We start from the raw sequence: 17,770 nt of genomic DNA on the forward strand, positions 1-17,770 counted from the left end.
TAGAGCAGCTCCTCATTAGGACCCATGGACCAGAAGGGCCAAGCACTGGTCTGTCCCAATTTCTCCAAAGCTTCTGTCTCTTTCCAGCATTTCAAGCTCATTCCCCTCCAATGGCCTTGTTTCGCTCAGTGCTTTGCCCTTTGTTTTCCCACTCCCAAGGCTCTTAATCACTCATAGGTCTCCCCATTGCCAGGCAGAGACCACAGTCTGCCAATGCTTCCTTGGCACTCGATGTTTCTTCGTCAAACCCTGTTCCTCGCTGCCCACATCACCATCAGCCAGACCGTGTGTGCTGTCTGACTTGTGCTGTCTTCTCACTTCCTGCGGAGACAAGCCCAAACTGGCATGCTTGGCATGGGAGGCCCTCTCCAGTCTGGGCCCACGTTATCTCTCCAGACCTGCCCTCTGACTCCATTCTCTGGTGTGCTTGTTGCTTTCAGAAGTCACCTGGCTTGTTCCTGCCTCTGTGCATTTGCTCAGGGCCTCCTCTCTGCCTGGCATGCCATTCCTTTAAGACCCAGCCTCTGTCTAGCCCACCTTCCTTGCCAGTCACTTCTGCCAGTGCTGACTCTGTCCTCAGATCTCCTGCAGCGCTCATTGCCCACGCCATTGGGCCAGTGCTCCAAGGCTACCATGCCTTCTGCGGGTGTGTGTAATGCCAGCCAGCACCAGCCCTCTGCCTTCCAGCTGTCCCTCCAGCAATGACCATTGAGGCAGAACGTTCATCTGGGAGGTCCCAAAGAAGTTGCTGCTCTTAGGTGCTTAGCACAGGAAGAGTGTGACCCAGCAAGACAAAGGCTGCTTTCTGGAAACCATGAGTTAAGCCAAACTGTCTTGGCTGGGAATGACTCAGATCTAGTTGATTTAAACACAATCCACCCTGGTGACAGCGGCCCTTCTGTTGTGATGCTACAGAACCTGAGCCCGGGCACTTCTTCCTGACAGAATCGTCCTCCTGGGGTCCAGAGGCCTTCTGAATTGAATTCTGCTCTAAGAGAGTGTGTCCTCATTCACTTATGCCGAGCCTGCAGAGGCAAGATTGCTGTGTGGACAAGAATAGTAACTGTAGCCATGGCCAGGAGTGGTCGGGTGGTTTCAGGGTTGCCAAGGTGCCTTCTTTCCATCTGATCCTCCCAGCAGCCCTGGGGTCGGTGCTATTATTTATCCCCATTTTGGTGGTGAAGGCACTGAAGCTGAAAGATGTTAAGTGACTTTCCCGGTGGTGTACGAGGGTCTGAGATCAGCCCCACCCACGATGCCTTTGACTTCCATTATTAATCGGATTTGAAATTTTATTACAAGAAACTTAGCATAGCACCTTGCCCTGGGAGGTACCAAAGGGGCATCGGTGCCTTGATGCCAATGAGGAAACCGAGGCCCAGATTTTAGGGACTTGTTCTATGGCAAAAGCCAGCCTCAAGTCAAGCTTCTGCGTTGTGCCGGGCACTGGACGGAGCCCTCTCCCCTCTCTCTTCTATCATCCGTTCAGCCACTAATGTGATTTTCCGAAAGTGCAGGTCTGACCGTGGCACCCCTTGCCCTCCACTGCCTCCAGGAGCAAATACAAAATGCTCTGCTTGGCAGCCCTTCGTAGCCCTGCTCCCTTCCCCCATTCTGTTCCTGACGCATTCTCTTCGATTGAGTGACCCCGGCCTCCCTGCTGTGTCCATCTCTCGGCTCTGGGCGTTCCCTCTGGCCACCCCAGGCCTGGGATGGTCTCTCTCCTCCACTCTGACTACTGAGCTCCCTGGCTTCCTTTAAGTCCCAGCTGAAAGCTCACCTTCCACAGGAAGACTTCCACAGCCCCTTTTAGTTCTGGTCATTATCTCCTGTTTATCCTGTCTGGAACTTGCTTTGTATAGATTTGTTTGCATGTTGTCTCTCCCGTTAAACTATGAGCTCCTTGAGGACAGGGCCTGTCTCTTGCCTCTTTGTAGCCCCAGGGTTTAGCACAGCGCCTGGCACACAGCAGGCGCTTAATAAATGTTTATTGACTTGTCAACCATAAGCAGTAGAGCTCCAGCCCTCCCCGCACTGGGCCAATCAGGGTTCTATCTGAGGTTCAGCTGCATCAGACATGGTGACCTAAATAAAGGTCCACAGTGTTCACGTTTTGCTGTGCCAGAGTTTTCATCAGATGAGCTCATGGAGGAGGAAGACAGAGTCACAGAGGGCACTTCCAAATCGTCTGGTGGAGGAATGTGTCTGGAGGCCCCCAAAGCCGCTCCAGGGCAGGGATCTCGAAGCTGGCCATCAGAAGATCAGTGAGGTGGCAAGGCTTTCCTCCTCTAGGGGGTGGTCCAGCTGCTGGCCAAGCTGCCCTTCCTTCTGGGCATGAAGACCAACATGCCGGGGGTGGGATGGGGACAGGGGTGGTGTCGGCCGCAGTGGCAGCACCTGCCTGTCGGGTAACTGTCTGGGTAACTGTCAAGCATCTCCAAAGGAGATAAGTGTGGGGGCCTTGCAGACTGCCAGGCATGGCCCCAGGCGGGTTACTAGAGTGCATTGGGACCCTCCACGGTCCGTGACACATAGATGTGGTCTCTGTGTTTCCTTGGCTTCGACGTGGTCTGTCCGAACATTAGTGGAGCTCTTCATTTTCCTTAAGAGAGAAGATGACTACATTTTTTAGTACAGCAGAATTCTAATGTCCAGATAATTAAATTATAATGGGACTGTCAGTTTAAGTGGGGAAGTGCAGTGGCTTGCGCATTATAAATGGGCTCGTTATTGTCACTGAAAGCCCCTGAAGCGCCAGGAGCCCTGCTCGCTCCTCTTGTGTGTCTGCAGTCATTCTAACGAGCCGATGAGTCCTTCAGCATTGGGGGGTCTGGGACGATCTGGACCCACGTACGCATCTCATGCCCCAACCTTTCAGGGACGTCAGCTCTCCTCCCTTGGCCTCCCTCCTGGCTCGGCCCTTTGTGTTGATTTGTCACGGGCCCAAATTTGGAATGAGAACAATCCATGGTTCTCGCTTGTTCGCTCCTTGCCTGTCACATAGGGAGTGCTCCCGAGATGCAGAGATCCTGTGCTTTGGGGCTCTGCCTACTCCCCACCCTCAGCCAGAGAGAGTGGGTGGTCAGGGTCAGGATTGGGAGCCTGGCTTCAACTTTCAGTCCTCATCCCTGCCATGCTAAAAGCTTCGGGAGCTCCATTGGCCTTCCCTGACCGTCCTCTAAGTGATTTTTGTCCCTTCATTTCACGATCCCTTTCAGGTTCCGAGTTCGTTAGAGGTGACACTGATTACAAAGGCAGTTGTTTTGCATATTTAATTGTATTATAACCAACATTAATTGATTATGCTCCCATTAGTTTATAAGACCACATTGCCCTTTTATTTGACTTCTTGGTGGCTTAATTATTTTGCCTTTGGCTGAGTATTTTGAGGTTTATTAGTAACAGTGTATATGGGTCTCACCTATGAAAACCCTTTTAATTGAATTCTGTGTTATATATAATATGGCGGTTGTTATTATTATTCAGTTGTTGAGTTGTGTCTGACTCTTCATGACCCCATAGGAGGTTTTCTTGGAAAAGATACTGGAGTGCTTTGCCATTTCCTTCTCCAGTTCATTTTACAGATGAAGCAACTGAGGCAAACAGGGTGAAGTGACTTGCCCAGGGTCGTCCAGCCAATAAGTGTCTGAGGCCTAATTTGAACTCAGGAAGAGGAAGCTTCCTGCCTCTAGGTCTGGCAGTTTATCCACTGTGCTGCGTGTGTGATATACAGCGAGGTACATGAGACATAGTAATGCCCTTGGGGCAGGACACGTTAGGGGTCTATGGACTGGTTTGGCAGGTGACTTGCAAAAGAATCTGGCCATACACACATTTAACTTACTTGAATTAAACTCTCTGTGCTGGCCTAAAAAAAGAGAACCAGGATAAAGAGCGGAGGGGGTATCTGCCATTTCTTTCACGTGGATGTGCTCAGGGAGATGGGGGTGAACCTGCCCTTCCCTCTTTCACTCACTGGTGGGGGCTTCTCTTATCCCCACAGAGTCTCAACCTGCTGAGGCTGGTGGAGCCCACGAATGATACAGTCCCAGGTATGGCCCCGGTCAGTGGGAAGACTTTTGGACTTCCTTGGAAGCAGGGGTGGTGGGAATGCCCTCTGACGAGCTCACACTTCTTCCATGAAAAGCCCTTCCAGGACCTGGCTATGTTTTTGTTTGAGCTACAGTAGCTCAGCTGAGGCTAAAGAAAGATACCATTTACCTTCAGTCGTTTCCATAGCAACCATTTCTCTGCGCCATCTGCTCTTCGATATAGTTGTGAGATCACAGATCCCTTGAAATGGAAGAGGCTAAGGGCTTATAGACACCTCCAAAGTCTCCTGCCTAGAAAGCCAACAGGTCCAGAGAGGAGAAGGAATTGTCTCAAAGTCACATAGCTCAGGTGGTAGAAAACTAGAACTGAGAAACAGGTCTTCTTCCTAGCTCTTCTAAGATGATTTAGGCCAAGGTGCATGGACACAGTGGTCCTCAATGCTCCCTGGGAGATCAGACTGCCTGCAGGAGAGCCGCCTGCCAAAGGTGGGAGGAACCAGGGGGCCAAACTTGGCGGGCCTAGGAAGGACTTTTGCTCAGGTGTGGGCTGCACGCCTGGCCTCTGAGACCCTTTCTACGTCGGTTCTGAGTCTGGGTCTCCTTGTAACTCTCCTTCCAGAAGACAGTTCGACAGCGTTAGACATGCGTCCCCAGAAGGAGCTGGGCTGATGTGATGGCTGCCAGCAGCTGCTCACTGATTCAGGGGCCATTTCAGAATCAGCTGTTGGAGGGAAGACCACGAAGCCCCCGGCAAGGCAACGCTCGCCCTCCCTGCTCTCCAAGACAGGTTTTGGATGTGAATTTGGGGGAGTGTCAGGGCCCGCAAGTGCTCCCTGAGTCAGAAGTTGGATGGGGACCCATCTGGGGCATCCTTAGAAGGGAAGGAGGTGATTGGCCACCGTCGTCTGCCCTGCATAGACCCCATCTGGAGTGCTTCGTTTAGCCCTGGCTACCCTTTGGAAAAGGCAGTGGGGGGTCTGCGGAGTGGAGAGGGAAAAGTTTGGAGTCCATAGAGCCGTGAAGCTTACTTGAAGGAACTAGAAATGTTTGGTCTAGAGACAAGAAGGATCTGGGGAAGATGGAGCCAGAGAACTTTCTTTAGGTATTTGAAGGGTGGTTGTATGGAATGACCTCTTTGGCCCCAAGGCAGAACCTGGAGAAATGAGGGAAGGTACAAAAGGTCGATTTGGGCCTGGGGTCAGGAATACCTTCCCCACCAGGAGAACTCTTCCAGCATGAGAGGGCCAGTCTTGAGAGACAATGGCTCTCCCTCCTTGGAGGTCTTCAAGCAAAGACCGACTGACCACTTCTTTGGTAGGTTGTCCTTCCTTCCCTCCCTCTCTCCGTCTCCTTCCTCCCCTCTGTTCTTTCCTCCTTCTGTCCCTTCCAGCTCAGAGCCTCTGCTCTTTGCAGCCACGACTACCTAAAGGCTTTGGGGCCATGTGAGGGATGACCATGGGTAACATTCTGGTCGGTCCCCTCTCCCTAAGGCGTCGCCCTGCTGTGTTCTTGAGCTGTCCTTTCCTCTTTTGTCTTTCATTTAAATGGTCATTTAATACATATCCCCATTTTATGTGTCTGCAAAGAGCAAGGGCCCTGATGAAACTTGCTTTCATGTCTTTAGTGACTTAAGGCTTGAGAAGCTCTTTAGGTTCATGATCTCATTGGAGTCTCACAACAACCCTGTGAGGCAGGCACTCTTATTAGCCCCATTTTACAGATGAGGAAACTGAGGCATAGAGAGATGACAGTCATACAGCAAGTAAATGTAAAGGCAGGATCAGATTCAAGTCTTCCTGACTACAAGTCCATCTTTCTAGCCCCTTCACCAAGCTGCGACTTTGTTTTACGTGTGTTTATTTATCGAATAAGACAGGAAGTATATGATGAACAGAGTGGAAAATATTGCGTTGTGTTTTCCCTTTCCCTTCCCCTTTTCCTTCTAAATTTAGCAGCCATCAATAAAAATAAACAATTATATATATTTATATATGTGTGTATAGGTATATGTGTACATAGGTACATATATAACACACACGTATGAATAATCACCTTTCCCAGTACTTTTCTTCACAGACACTTCTCTTATTTGCCCTTTTGTTTCCAAACAGCCACAATTCCCAGCACAGAATCACCGAGTTACTAAGTAACTGTTTGATTCTCACCCAGGCCTTCAGAATAACCTTATCTGGGGAGGAAGCAGAGGGAAGAAAAACCCCAAACCCTCAAGGTGGCCCTGGAGTGAAGTGGCCCATGGACAGTGACCAGGTCCTGAAGCAGAGCCTTACCAGCAGTGATACCCACAGAGATTTGCTTGTGAATGAGGTGAACGGTTATTTGACTGCTAACTGATCACACTTGTTGGACGGGAATTTCAAATCCTGAGAGCTCATTTGCCAATAAATGTGTGTTTGTGTTTGCTGGTTGGTGATAATTGGCCCCCACCCCCAGCTCAGGTGTTTGGCATTCTGACGTCACTACTGTGGGAGCAGGGCTTCTGGGAGAGCCTTCTGAGGCTGGGGCTATGTTTCACTTCCAGAATGTTAAATATGGAATTATGTACATGTATATCAGAAATACTCACTGTTTGGCAAATTTTCAGCCTGGAAATTGGCTTAATTTCTTCCAAGTCACTGAAATTTCTGAATCACAGAATTGGAAGGAAACTCAGTGATCTCCCAGTCTCAACCATGCCTGAAAAGGGGTCTCCACTCACTCCAGTGGTCTTCTGGGCTCAGTCTTTAACCTCAAGGCCTTCAGGCCTCAGCCTCTCTCCCCTACCCAGCATTTGTTGGGGTTTGTCATCACATTTCGAGCCCCCAAAGTTTCCCATGAGCAAGTTAGTTTGGCAACTGCTGCTCTGGGTCTGGAACCTTAAGCAGAAGTCAGCCAACCAGGACCCTCACAGAGCTTGAGATGTCCTCCCCCCCAAGCTCTGTTTTCAAAAGAAAGACATAAAGGAGGGAAAACCAGCCAACCTCCAGGCTTTGTTCAGTCCTCAGCTGGCAAGCACTTTGCTGGCACCAGCACCAAGTTCCTGGATCAGCACTAATTCAACCCCATCTCTACCTTGGAAAGAGCTGCCTGCAGGGAGTGGGGATGATTGATGGTCCTGGGGGGAGCCCCAGAATAATGACAGAGGCAGCCTGAGGGAATTGGAGCATCCTAGAGGACTCTGGTTGTTTTCCTGGAGAAAATCTCGTTGCTCATGAATAGGAAGGCAGCACTTTCTTTATTTCTACAGCATATTCCCTGACCATCTTTATTCACATCAGACTGATGTAATCTGTGCTTTGAGTTCCTGTAGCAGTGACTGGCCTCACCATCTAATCATCAGCTCAGGGTGTTTTTGTAGATTCTGATTGGGTAGGGATTTCAATTAGTCAATAACATTTATTAAGCACCTACTACGTTCCAGGCACCCTGCTAAGCATCAGGGATACAAAAAAGAGAAAAAAGACAGAACCTGCCCTCAAGATGCTCACACTACAATGGGGGACACAACAAGCAAACAAATATATACAAAGCAAGCTCTATACAGGATAAATAGGAAATAATTAACAGAAGGAAGTCACTGGAATTAAGAGAAGTTGGAGAAGGATTTCTGTAGGAAGTAGGATTATAGTTGAGACTTAAATGGAAACCAGAGAGGTCAGTAGTTGGAATGGAGGAGGGAGGGCTTTCCAGGCTTGGGGGACAGTCAGGGAAAGTACCTGAAGCTGAGAGATGGAGGTTCTTGTTCATGGGTCAGCCAGGAGCCAGGTATAAGAAGACTGGAAAGAGAGGAGAGGGCTGGGTGATAAAGGGCTTTGGATGCCAAACAGAACATTTTGTCTTTGATCCTGAAGGCAATAGGGAGCCACTGGAGCTTACTGAATGTTGGGGTAGGGTGGTGTGGTGTGGGGGTGACATGGCGACAGTTATGTTTTAGGAAAATCATGTTGGTGGCTGAATGGAAGATGAGTTGAAGGGGGAGAGACTTGAGTTAGGGAGATGGTCCAGCAGCTATTGCCATAGTCCAAGTGTGAGGAGATGAGGGCCTGCTCCAGAGTCAGAGCAGAGAAGGGGGTATTGGAGACATGCTCAGAGGTGCAATCAGCAAGAGATGCTGCAGAGGTGAAACTGACAAGAGATGCTGCAGAGGTGAAATCTACAGAAGTGAAATCTACAAGATATGCTTCAGAGGTGAAACTGACAAAAGATGCAGAAATGCTGAAGAGGTGAAACTGACAAAAGTGGATGAGAGGAAAAATTAACAAGAAAAGCTGTAGAGGTTGCATCAACAGACCTTTTCACCATGTTGGAGATGGACAGGGTGAGAGAGAGTGAGAAGTCCAGGATTAGGTTGGGAGCCTGAGGGACTGGGAGGAGGATATTACACTCTGCCATAGAGAAGGGAAAGTAAGAGGATAGCTTACATAGCTAGTAAGTGTCTGAGGCTGGATTTGAACTCAAGTCTTCCTGACTCTAGGTCCAATGCTCTATTCATTATGCCACCTAGCTGCCCTGCGACTTTTTGAGGTATCTTAAAAAACCCTCAGCTACTTTATTTTTCTTCTTTCTATTTGTTTCAGTAAATACATTTAATTTCTATGTGAGTAAATAGTCCTTTTGGGGTCATGCTGAAGTTGGGAAAGAGGGATTAGGGTTCTTTGAGAGTCAACTGTAAGTTATGATGTGATTAGACGTAATATATGTTTTGGTCTGTGTAGAGCCTTACTTTTGGTCAGTGACCTCCTTGAGGGAGTGGCCTGGTTGTGGAATCTCTAGGTCAAATGATTTGGACTTAGCCACTTGATTTGCATAATTCCAAACTGCTTTCTGGAAGATTAGTTAAACTAATTCACAGCTTCACTAACAAAGTATTAGTATATTTGACTTTACACATAATCATACCTGAGGAGAAGTATTCAGTTTGCCCTCCACCCCTGGCTCTCAGGACTTTTTCCACCAAGTGCCAGCGCCTTCCTCACCTTGGAAGGTCATTTTGCCCTTGGAAGTTCTCTCTGCCCTTGTGGCCCCTTCATCTGATTGGTTAGTTCTTCCCAGAACTTTCATTTTAAGGAAAGTTATCTATATCTATATTGTGTATATATACATATATAATATACATATAAATATAACATATACATATAAATATAAAATTATTGATATGCATATTTTAAAATTAATATGGGCAGCTAAGTGGCACAGCGGATTGAGTGCTGGGCCTGGAGTCAGGAAGACTCTTCTTTTTTGTTGTTGCTCAGTTGTTTCAGTCATGTCCAACCCTTCATGACCCAATTTGGGGTTTTCTTAGCAGAGATACTGGAGTGGTTTGCCATTTCCTTTCTCAGACAATCAGAGGTTAAGTGACTTGCCCATGGTCACACAGCTAGGAAGTATCTGAGGCTAGATTTGAACTCAGGTCTTCTTGATTCCAGGCCCATTGCTCTATCCAGTGGCTCTAAGACATCTGCCTCAGTTCGAATCTGGCCTCAGACACTTACCAGCTGTGTGACCCTGAGCAAGCCACTTTAGCCCTGTTTGCCTCAGTTTCCTTGTTTGTAAAATGAGCTGGAAAAGGAAATGGCAAACTACTCTAGTATCTTTGCCAAGAGAACCCCCAAAACCCACAAAGAATCAGACACAACTGAAATGATTGAACAATGTAAAAATTAATACATATATACAAAATCAATATATAAATTTATATATGTATGTATTTATATCACATATATATTTATGTTTACATATATGTATGTGTGTGTTAAATATATTTACTGAAGCAAATATTTTTCATTTATTATAGTAATATTTCCTCACAGGGCATTCAGTGACTCCCCTATCCACGGGCATCTTCTCTTTCCAAAAGGCTGCTATAAGGATTTTGGTGTCCCTAGGCCTTTCTCTCTGTCTCTGACCTGCTTGGGCTGTCTGCTCAGTAGTGGCCTCTCTGGGTCAAGGAGCATGGATGTTTCTGTCATTTTCATAGCATCATCCCAAGCTGCTTTTTCAAGTGGCTGGCTCTCTTCACAGGTTTACCAACAATGTATCAGTGCATCCTTCTTTCCACAGTCTGTCCAGCCTTTCCAGCCCTGTCTTTTGTCATCTTTGCCAATTTGCTGGGTGGAAATGGAATGACAGGGCATTTAGGAAGTCCTTGTTGTGTGCCAAACCCTGTGCGAAGCATTGCGGGGTGCCCGTAGGAAGGCAGGGGAGTCCCTGCCTTCAGGGAGCTCGCTCTCTTTCTGGTAATGCACAGAAGAAGGTCTGCAGCAGGGCAGATGGAAAGGCCTCTGGCCTTCAGGGTGCTGTGGCAGGGCACAGAGGGAGGCCCAGGAGTCCTTTGGGGACCTTAAGGTTGTTTTTTTTTTTCATTTCTTTTCTTTGGGGATTTGAAACCATTTCTCCTGTAGTTGTCAGTAGTTTGGGATTCTTCCTTGGATAGTGGTTCACGCATCCTCCAGGGGTTCCTCATCCACGGCTTCCGGGTCTGTGCAGGGTGTGTGGAGGGAAGGGTGTTCTTACCTTCTAGGTCTTGTGGTGAACGGGGTTTTTCACATGTACAATTCTTGGTCTAGTTTATTGCCCTGTTCTCCCACCCGTTTTAACCATTAGGCAGGTTTCTGTAAGCAGTCATCGAAGTAATCCTGGCCCTCCACAGCCAGATAGCTGGAGGCTCAAGGGCGTTTCAAGCACAGGCCATTGGAAGCAGAATTTGTCAGATCATCAAGGCTTGCTCATGCTTATTAGACAGGGATCTGAAAATACCTTCTATTTCGAAAATATACAACATTCATATCCCAGGAAATTGATTTTACATTTTGTCAAGACAGCACCGGTTTTAAGAAGAGAGCACCCTCAGAGATCACTCATTGTGTGCTGACCACTGCATCCTTGAAAAGCAGGCCGGCAGTTCTGTCTCTCAGGATGCAGAGTGAATGGCCCAGGGCTTCCTCTTCCATTGGCCCTTTCCAGCTCCTCTCTTGTCCTGTCTTCTCCCGCGTGCCCTCTAGGCACGGGAGGACCAGAAGCAAGCATCCAGAAAAACGCAGCTCGGCCTTTCATGGTCAGTTTTCTGGGTACTTGGCCATTTATCTGGGCCGTTGACTTCTACATTGTGAAATGGAAGCAACTGCTTTTTTCCAGAATTTTCTTATGTAAGAGACAATTGTCTTTTATGTAGTAAGAGGATGGTGTCTGAGCAGACTCTTTAAGAGATTATAGAATCTTTTTGCTGTGATAAACATGTAAGCTTGACTAGCCTTTCCAGCCAGTTTCCAGGAAAATGCTGCAATTTTGCCTGGCTCTCTGCTTTCTCTGGTGCTGATGGATGCTGCCTCAGCATCTCAGACCGATTCCCTCCCCCACTCCCACTTCTTGGATCCCATTGGACCCGTCGCCCTGGTCTTCTTGACTCCAGGTCTGGCCCCTTGTGTCTTTGCCAGGCTGCCCTTCATAGCTGGACGTCCATTAAAAGGGATGGAGGAAGTGCCTCCAGTTCTCAGCATCAAGGTGATCCTACGGGGCGTCTTACTTGGGGCTCATGGCCGGTTTTAAGCTTTTTTAAAATATGTTTTATATATGTCAATAGAATTGGCTTCCTTTGTAATCCTGTGCACGTTATTTGATGCATATAAAAGCAGGATTCTGAGAAGGGATCCCTGGACTCCCCAATCCCTGGGTGCCAAAGGGGTCCCTGAGCTAGAATCATGTTTGCTTTGCTGTGCCTCGTGCTGGGCAGCCCAGAGAGCACACGCTTCCTCTTCCTGCTCTGGTCTCACTCCCAGGAGTCTGTGCATCCCACACTTCATGATTATCTTTGAGGAAATGCTGGCATTGCTCGTTTGCTCTGGGCTGGAAGCGGGTGAGCCTGGCCATGTGCGCTTCTGTCTCCCACGGCCCTTAGGGGCAGGGAGCACTGAGAGGCAGTGATAAGGAAGAAGAGCTGAGTCTTGGGGTGGCTGGGGCAGCCCTGATCAGCTTGTAGTGCCGAGTGAGCCTAAGTTCCAAGAGCGCCTGGTTCAAATGAGTGATACAGAGGTTCTAACAAACAAAAGAACACTTGTTCTATTGAGTTGTTCTCAGTTGTGTCTGACTCTTTATGACCCCATTTGGGGTTTTCTTGGCAGATACTGGAGTGGTTTGGCATTTCCTTCTCCAGCTCATTTTACTGAAGAATATACCGAGGCGAACAGGGTGAAGGGCCTTGCCCAGGGTCACCCAGTTAGTAAGTGTCTGAGGCCAGATTTGAACTCAAGAAGATGAATCTGCCTGACTCTAGGTCCTGCACTCTGTGCACCATGGTGCCACCTTAGACCATGAAGTTTGCCTTCCTCACAATTTATGCTAGTAGTGAATCCATTCATGTTAGTGATATGCCAATGATCCCTACAGCTTCCACTGGACCTGGAGGCCGGCCTCCCTCACTGTGCCGGGCGCCTCCAACAGGGGTTCCATTAGTCAGAAGGCTGTCCAGGGCCACTGTCCAGTGGTCCTCATTTAGGTCCCGGGGGAAGCTTCCTTTGCCTTCACCCCTCATGCTCTCCTGTGGGACCTCACCCTTCTCCAGGTGGGCCCTGCTCCCTGCCCCACCCCCACCCCCCTCCCTTTGTTTTCTGTAAGGCCCATCCAGGATTTTTCCTTTTCTTAGATAATTGACCACCAGTCTTAGTATCTTTTTATGTTGGGTGACTAGCACTGGCATCTTATGAAAGGTCACCTCCCCCTGTTTGGGGTGGGGCCTATGGAGGCTAGGGGAGGGGCTTGGAGCTTGAGGGGCGCCCCAACCACAGAGTCATGTCTCTTGTCTGGGGGCACCTTGTTGGAGAAACCTCCCCCCTGCAGGAACTCCAGTGGTTATATATCAGTAACCCTACTTAGTGCTTCCTCTGCCAGGCCATGGGGAGATAGAAGGGAGCTGTTCTTGGGGAGTGCCTAGTCTTAGGGGTGGGGCAGGGGATGGTTTGTACCCAGAGAAGCAAAGACAAGATGTCGTCAACATAAAGAGCAAGAGACTGACTCAAGAGAGCCCTCTGAGGGAGAGCAGGGTCACCTGAGCTGGGCTTTGAAAGAGACTCAGGTGCAAGGGAGTGGGAAGAATGGGAGATCAATCTGGAAAGGATGGAGCCAGGTTGTGAAGGGCCTGGAACCAGGTGAGCCAGAGCTGGCAGCCAGTTGTCCAGGAGGAACAGAGGCTGTGAGTGAACCCTGGGCACCTGGTATGAAGGTGGTGCCCTGAGCAGGAACACGGGCGACATTGGGAGGTGGGCAGGGACAAAGGCAAAGAGAATGAGCTCAATGTTGGACCGATTGGATCTGGGGGTGTCTCTGGGATCGTCAGCAGCAGAGATGTGGCTGTGCAGCCAGAAGCGTGGGGCTGGCGCCGGACCCATGGCAGCCAGTGGGGGAATGTCACAATGGCCAGCAGAGGCAGAGGGGAGGCAGGCAACATTGGTACTCCCTCCTTGTGTAGATGCCCTTCCCTGTTGGGCTGGCCAGTGTTTATTTACAGTTTGGGTTTGGAAGGCAAAGGCCTAGAAGATTGGGACTTTGGGATGCTGGTTATGGGTCCACACCCACCATGTGGCAGGAACCACTTCCAAAGGTGGATTGTCTACTCTGGCTGTGACCCATCTTCTTAGGAAATGCACTTGACATCAGCAGTTGTGAAAATGGATTCAATGTTAAACTTAGGGTATTAAGTTATTAAAGTCAGTGTCTTTTTCTTTGGTTCAACAGAGTGAAGCTTTCTGCATTTGGTTCTGAGCTGACTGACTGATCGAAGGAAGCCGTCCAAAGGAGCAGCCCATCTTTCCTTCTGAGTCCTCCCTTCCGGCCATCACCTCATAACGGGGAAAAGCAATCTTCAAGGTAAGCCTATTTAAAAAAAACAGTGAAATTGCTTCTGTTCAGGTTAAGAAGCTTAAAACCAGGGCAGAGTTCCCGGAGGCCCGGGTTCAGGCGCAATCTCGACCCTCCTACCGGGAAGACCACTGTGCCAATCCCTACTATTCGGTTCCAGGGCTCCAGATGTATTTGGTCGTGTGCCAAACCATCAGTGATTCACCAAATGCGTCTGTACGGTTCTAGGTTCGTTCATAAATGACACACGTCCACTCCTCTAGGTAGTCCTGAGGTCAGTTGACTTCGAGGCCCCCCAGAGGCCTGCAGATTCCAAAGGAAGTCGTGCGTTATCACGACAATCCCTTTTCTATCCCGTCTACCTGAACTTTGGCTGGTGAATGTCCATATTCCCTAACATCAGCCAATCCGGAAGTGCTGGCTAGTTTTACAGAGCTGGGTTCAAAGCCTGTGGAAGCTTGTTGTCTGGAACCTCAGGAAGCAGTTTGGAGAGTTTCTGTCCCCAGATTTTAACGTGTGTAGAGCTATAACGCAAGCAGCTTTTTGGAGGCGCAGTCACAGGATGGCCTGGCTTCTCTTCTCTGTTCAGGAGTCCCACTTTCTCACTCTCTGTTAAAACTGGACTTTAGCAGGAAGCACAGAGAAAGCAAGGTTATCATTGGAGTAGGCATAGTTGGCCCCTGCTAGACTCTTGGATGTCACGGCAAAGGTCAGCAGATCGGGCACTCCACTCGATCCTTCGTCGGAGGAAAATGCCATCTTTCTGTCAGGTTCACTGGCCTTCCCTTTGCCAGGAGACGATCAGCCAAGCTCTGAGTGGGCCTGACCCTCTCCTTACACCGTCCTACAGCCTCGGGGAGGCACTGAGCCTCATCAGTTCTTTGAAACAATCTCTGTGTGTGCCCTGGGGGTCAAGTGAACTAATCGGGAATGATGCTTTGAATGACCCAGCCTCAGCTGTGGGGCCTGGGCGTCCTACACTAAGCCATCAGGAAGGAGCTGCTGCTCGTATTAGTGGGGTGGCCTTCTTCCCTGGGAGCTGATCTCACTGGGGAGATCCCAGGGAAGCCTAGTCCTGGCTTGAGTCACTAACAGGGACTGCCTCACACTTTTATTTTCATTTAATAGTATTTTATTTTTTTCCGATTACACATAAAGATAGTTTTCAGCATTCATTTTTGTAAGATTTTGAGTTCCAAAATTTTCTCCTTCCCTCCTCCCCCCATGAGACAGCAAGCAATCTGATATCGGCTATACATGTACGATCATGTTAAACATATTTCCACATTAGCCATGTTGTGAAAGAAGAATCAGAACAAAAGGGAAAAACCACAAGAAAGAAAAAGCAAACCGACACCAAAGAGCAAATGGTCTGCTTCCACCTGCATTCACACTCCCTAGTTCTTTCTCTGGATGTGGACAGCATTTTCCATCAGGAGGCGTTTGGAATTGTCTTGGATCGTTGCATTGCTGAGAAGAGCTAAGTCTATCAGAGGTGGTCATCATACAATGTTACTCTTACCGCGTACAGTGTTCTCCTGGTTCTTCTCACTTCACTCGGCATCAGTCCACACAAATCTTTCCAGGTTTTTCTGAACTCTGCCTGCTCATCTTTTCTTATGGAATGGTAGTATTCATCACCATCGTATACCACACCTTGTTCAGCCATTCCCCAGTGGATGGGCATCCCTCCATTTCCAGTTCTGGGCCACCACACAAAGAGCTGCTGTAAATATTTTTGTACGTGTGGGTCCTTTTCCCTTTTTTATCGTCTCTTTGGGATACAGCCCTAGGAGTCTGCCTCACACCTAACAAAAAAGAGATTTACCGACCCATAGCATGGACAGGCTGCTCAGCCAGGACCCATCCCTGGGCTGGGCCAGGTGGGCACAGGGACTTGCCCACCATTGGATCTGCTGCCGAGCCAGAGGGTGCTGACTGCTTGGGGCCTGTTCTCACACCCAGTGACTGGAAGCTCCGTCAACAGCCTGAGCCTTCAGCCTCAGCTCCTCAAACCGTCAAATCTTGGGGTGGCTTTTAGGAAAAATGTAGCCTGGGCTGCGAGGCTGAGACCCCAGTAGGAGCGACAGCTGGCACCCGAGGCCAAAAAAAAAAACACAGAAGCTTAAATGATGGGCTTTGCTTTGTAATTCAAAAAGGCTTGAAAAACCAAGTGAAATTGGGTTATTTTTGCTACTTGACCCCACAGGAGCTGAGGTGATAAGAGAGACAGAGAGAGGGAGGGAGGGAAAGAGAGAGAGAGAGGGAGAGTAGAGGAGAGGGGAGGGAAGGAGAGAAATAGAGAGAATGAGAGAGACAGAGAGGGAAGGAGGAGAGAGAGAGACACACACAGAGACACACACACAGAAACCTAGAGACAGAGAGAGAGACAGAGAGAGGAAAGGAAGGAGGGAAAGAGAGAGGGGAGGGAGAGGGAGGAGAAGGAAGAAAGGGGAGGGAAGAATAGAGAGAGACAGAGACAGAGTGAGTGAGCAGCCAGAGAAGAGGAGATTCTAGGCCTAGCCACCCAAGCCTGGTGGTCTCTGTCTCCGTCTTGGTCTCTCATCATCTCTCAAACCTATGGTTTTATAACCATCCAGCCCTACTCTTTCCCCTGGGCTCCATCCTCCATCACAGCCGACCATTGGACATTTCTCCTGGATGTCAGACCTCTTGAATTTGTCTCTGCCCAGTCAGGTGTGTGGCCATTCTTGTAGTCCTGAGGTTTGCCATGAACGTCCTTGACTTTTCCCGCTGCCTCGCTCCCCAGCCTTGTCCTCCCTCCCTCCACAGGGCTCCTGTCGCGCCCCTTCTGCCCCATCCAGGCCCTCGCTTCTTTTTCCCTGGGGCACCTCATAGGTGCTCCTGCCTCGAGTGTCCACCGGTGCCCAACCAACCATTGTAGAGTGTGGCTCTGACTGCAGCAGCCCGTGTTCCACAAGCTCCGAGGTCTCTGTCATCTCTGAGGATCGAATACGGCCTTCTGTTTCCTCCTGTGCCTAAACTCCTTTTGCCTCTTCAAAGGCCTCTCCTCCATCTGACCTTTCCAGATCGCTACCCCACCCTCGGAAAGGCCTTTGGAGTTACCATGCGTAGACTCTACATTGGCTTCTCTGGCCCAGAAGCCACTGCTGGTGCACTGGAGACAGCTCTGGGCCTGGAGTCAGGAAGACCTGAGTTCAAATCCAGTCTTGGCCACTAGCTGTGTGACTCAGAGCAAGTTACTTAACCCCGAATGCCTCAGTTTCCTTAACTGTAAAAGGGAGATCATAATAGCGCTTGCCTTCCAGGGTTGTCGTGCAGATGCAATGAGACTCTATTTGTAAAGCACTTGGTATAGTGCCTGACACACAGTAGGTGCATAATAAATGCTTATTTCCTTCCTTCCTTTCTCCTTCCCTCCCTCTTTCTGAGAGGCATGGACTGTTGTTCCATTGTCCTGTGTGTAGATCCCCCAGCACAGTCAGCCTGGCTCGGCCAGGTGCTTGGGGGATGCTTGTGGACCACCTGAGGCCTCAGCGGCTCACTCTGTTGGTGGCCTCCCCCCACCCCCGGGGGGCTCTGGAGACACCGGGTTCTGGTTCAGGTTCTTCTTCCTCCCTGGGGCTTTCTCGGCTTCCTTTGCAGGCTTCTAGTCCTCATTGCTTCCTGTGGGGCTCCCCAAGCCTGCCTTAGGCACCTGCCCCTCTCTCCCTCCCTCTTTTTCTCCTTTCCTCCCCCTCCCCTCCTCTCCCCCCTCTTCCCCTTCTCTCCTTCCCTCTCTCCCCTTCTCCCTCTGTCTCTCTCTCTCTCCTCTCTCTCTCTTTCTCTCTTCCTTTCTCCCTCCCTCTCACTCCCCTTCTCTCTCTGTGTCTCTCCCTCCCTCTTTTTCT

At 49.4% G+C, this 17,770-nt stretch overlaps 1 protein-coding gene across 2 annotated transcripts in view; it reads left to right on the forward strand.

Annotated features, from left to right (window-relative positions):
• The first annotated feature begins 6,329 nt into the window (after positions 1-6,329).
• Positions 6,330-17,770, forward strand: part of ADARB1 (adenosine deaminase RNA specific B1) — a 124,247-nt gene continuing 112,806 nt past the window's right edge. For both annotated transcript variants that reach the window (XM_027857432.1, XM_027857430.1), the window contains exons 1-2: positions 6,330-6,377; positions 13,776-13,907. The gene's annotated coding sequence lies outside the window, so the exon portion shown is untranslated. The remainder of the gene's footprint in view (positions 6,378-13,775; positions 13,908-17,770) is intronic.

Source organism: Vombatus ursinus, unplaced genomic scaffold, assembly GCF_900497805.2.
Source record: "Vombatus ursinus unplaced genomic scaffold, bare-nosed wombat genome assembly UNPS02012147.1, whole genome shotgun sequence".
Taxonomy (NCBI): Eukaryota; Metazoa; Chordata; class Mammalia; order Diprotodontia; family Vombatidae; genus Vombatus; species Vombatus ursinus.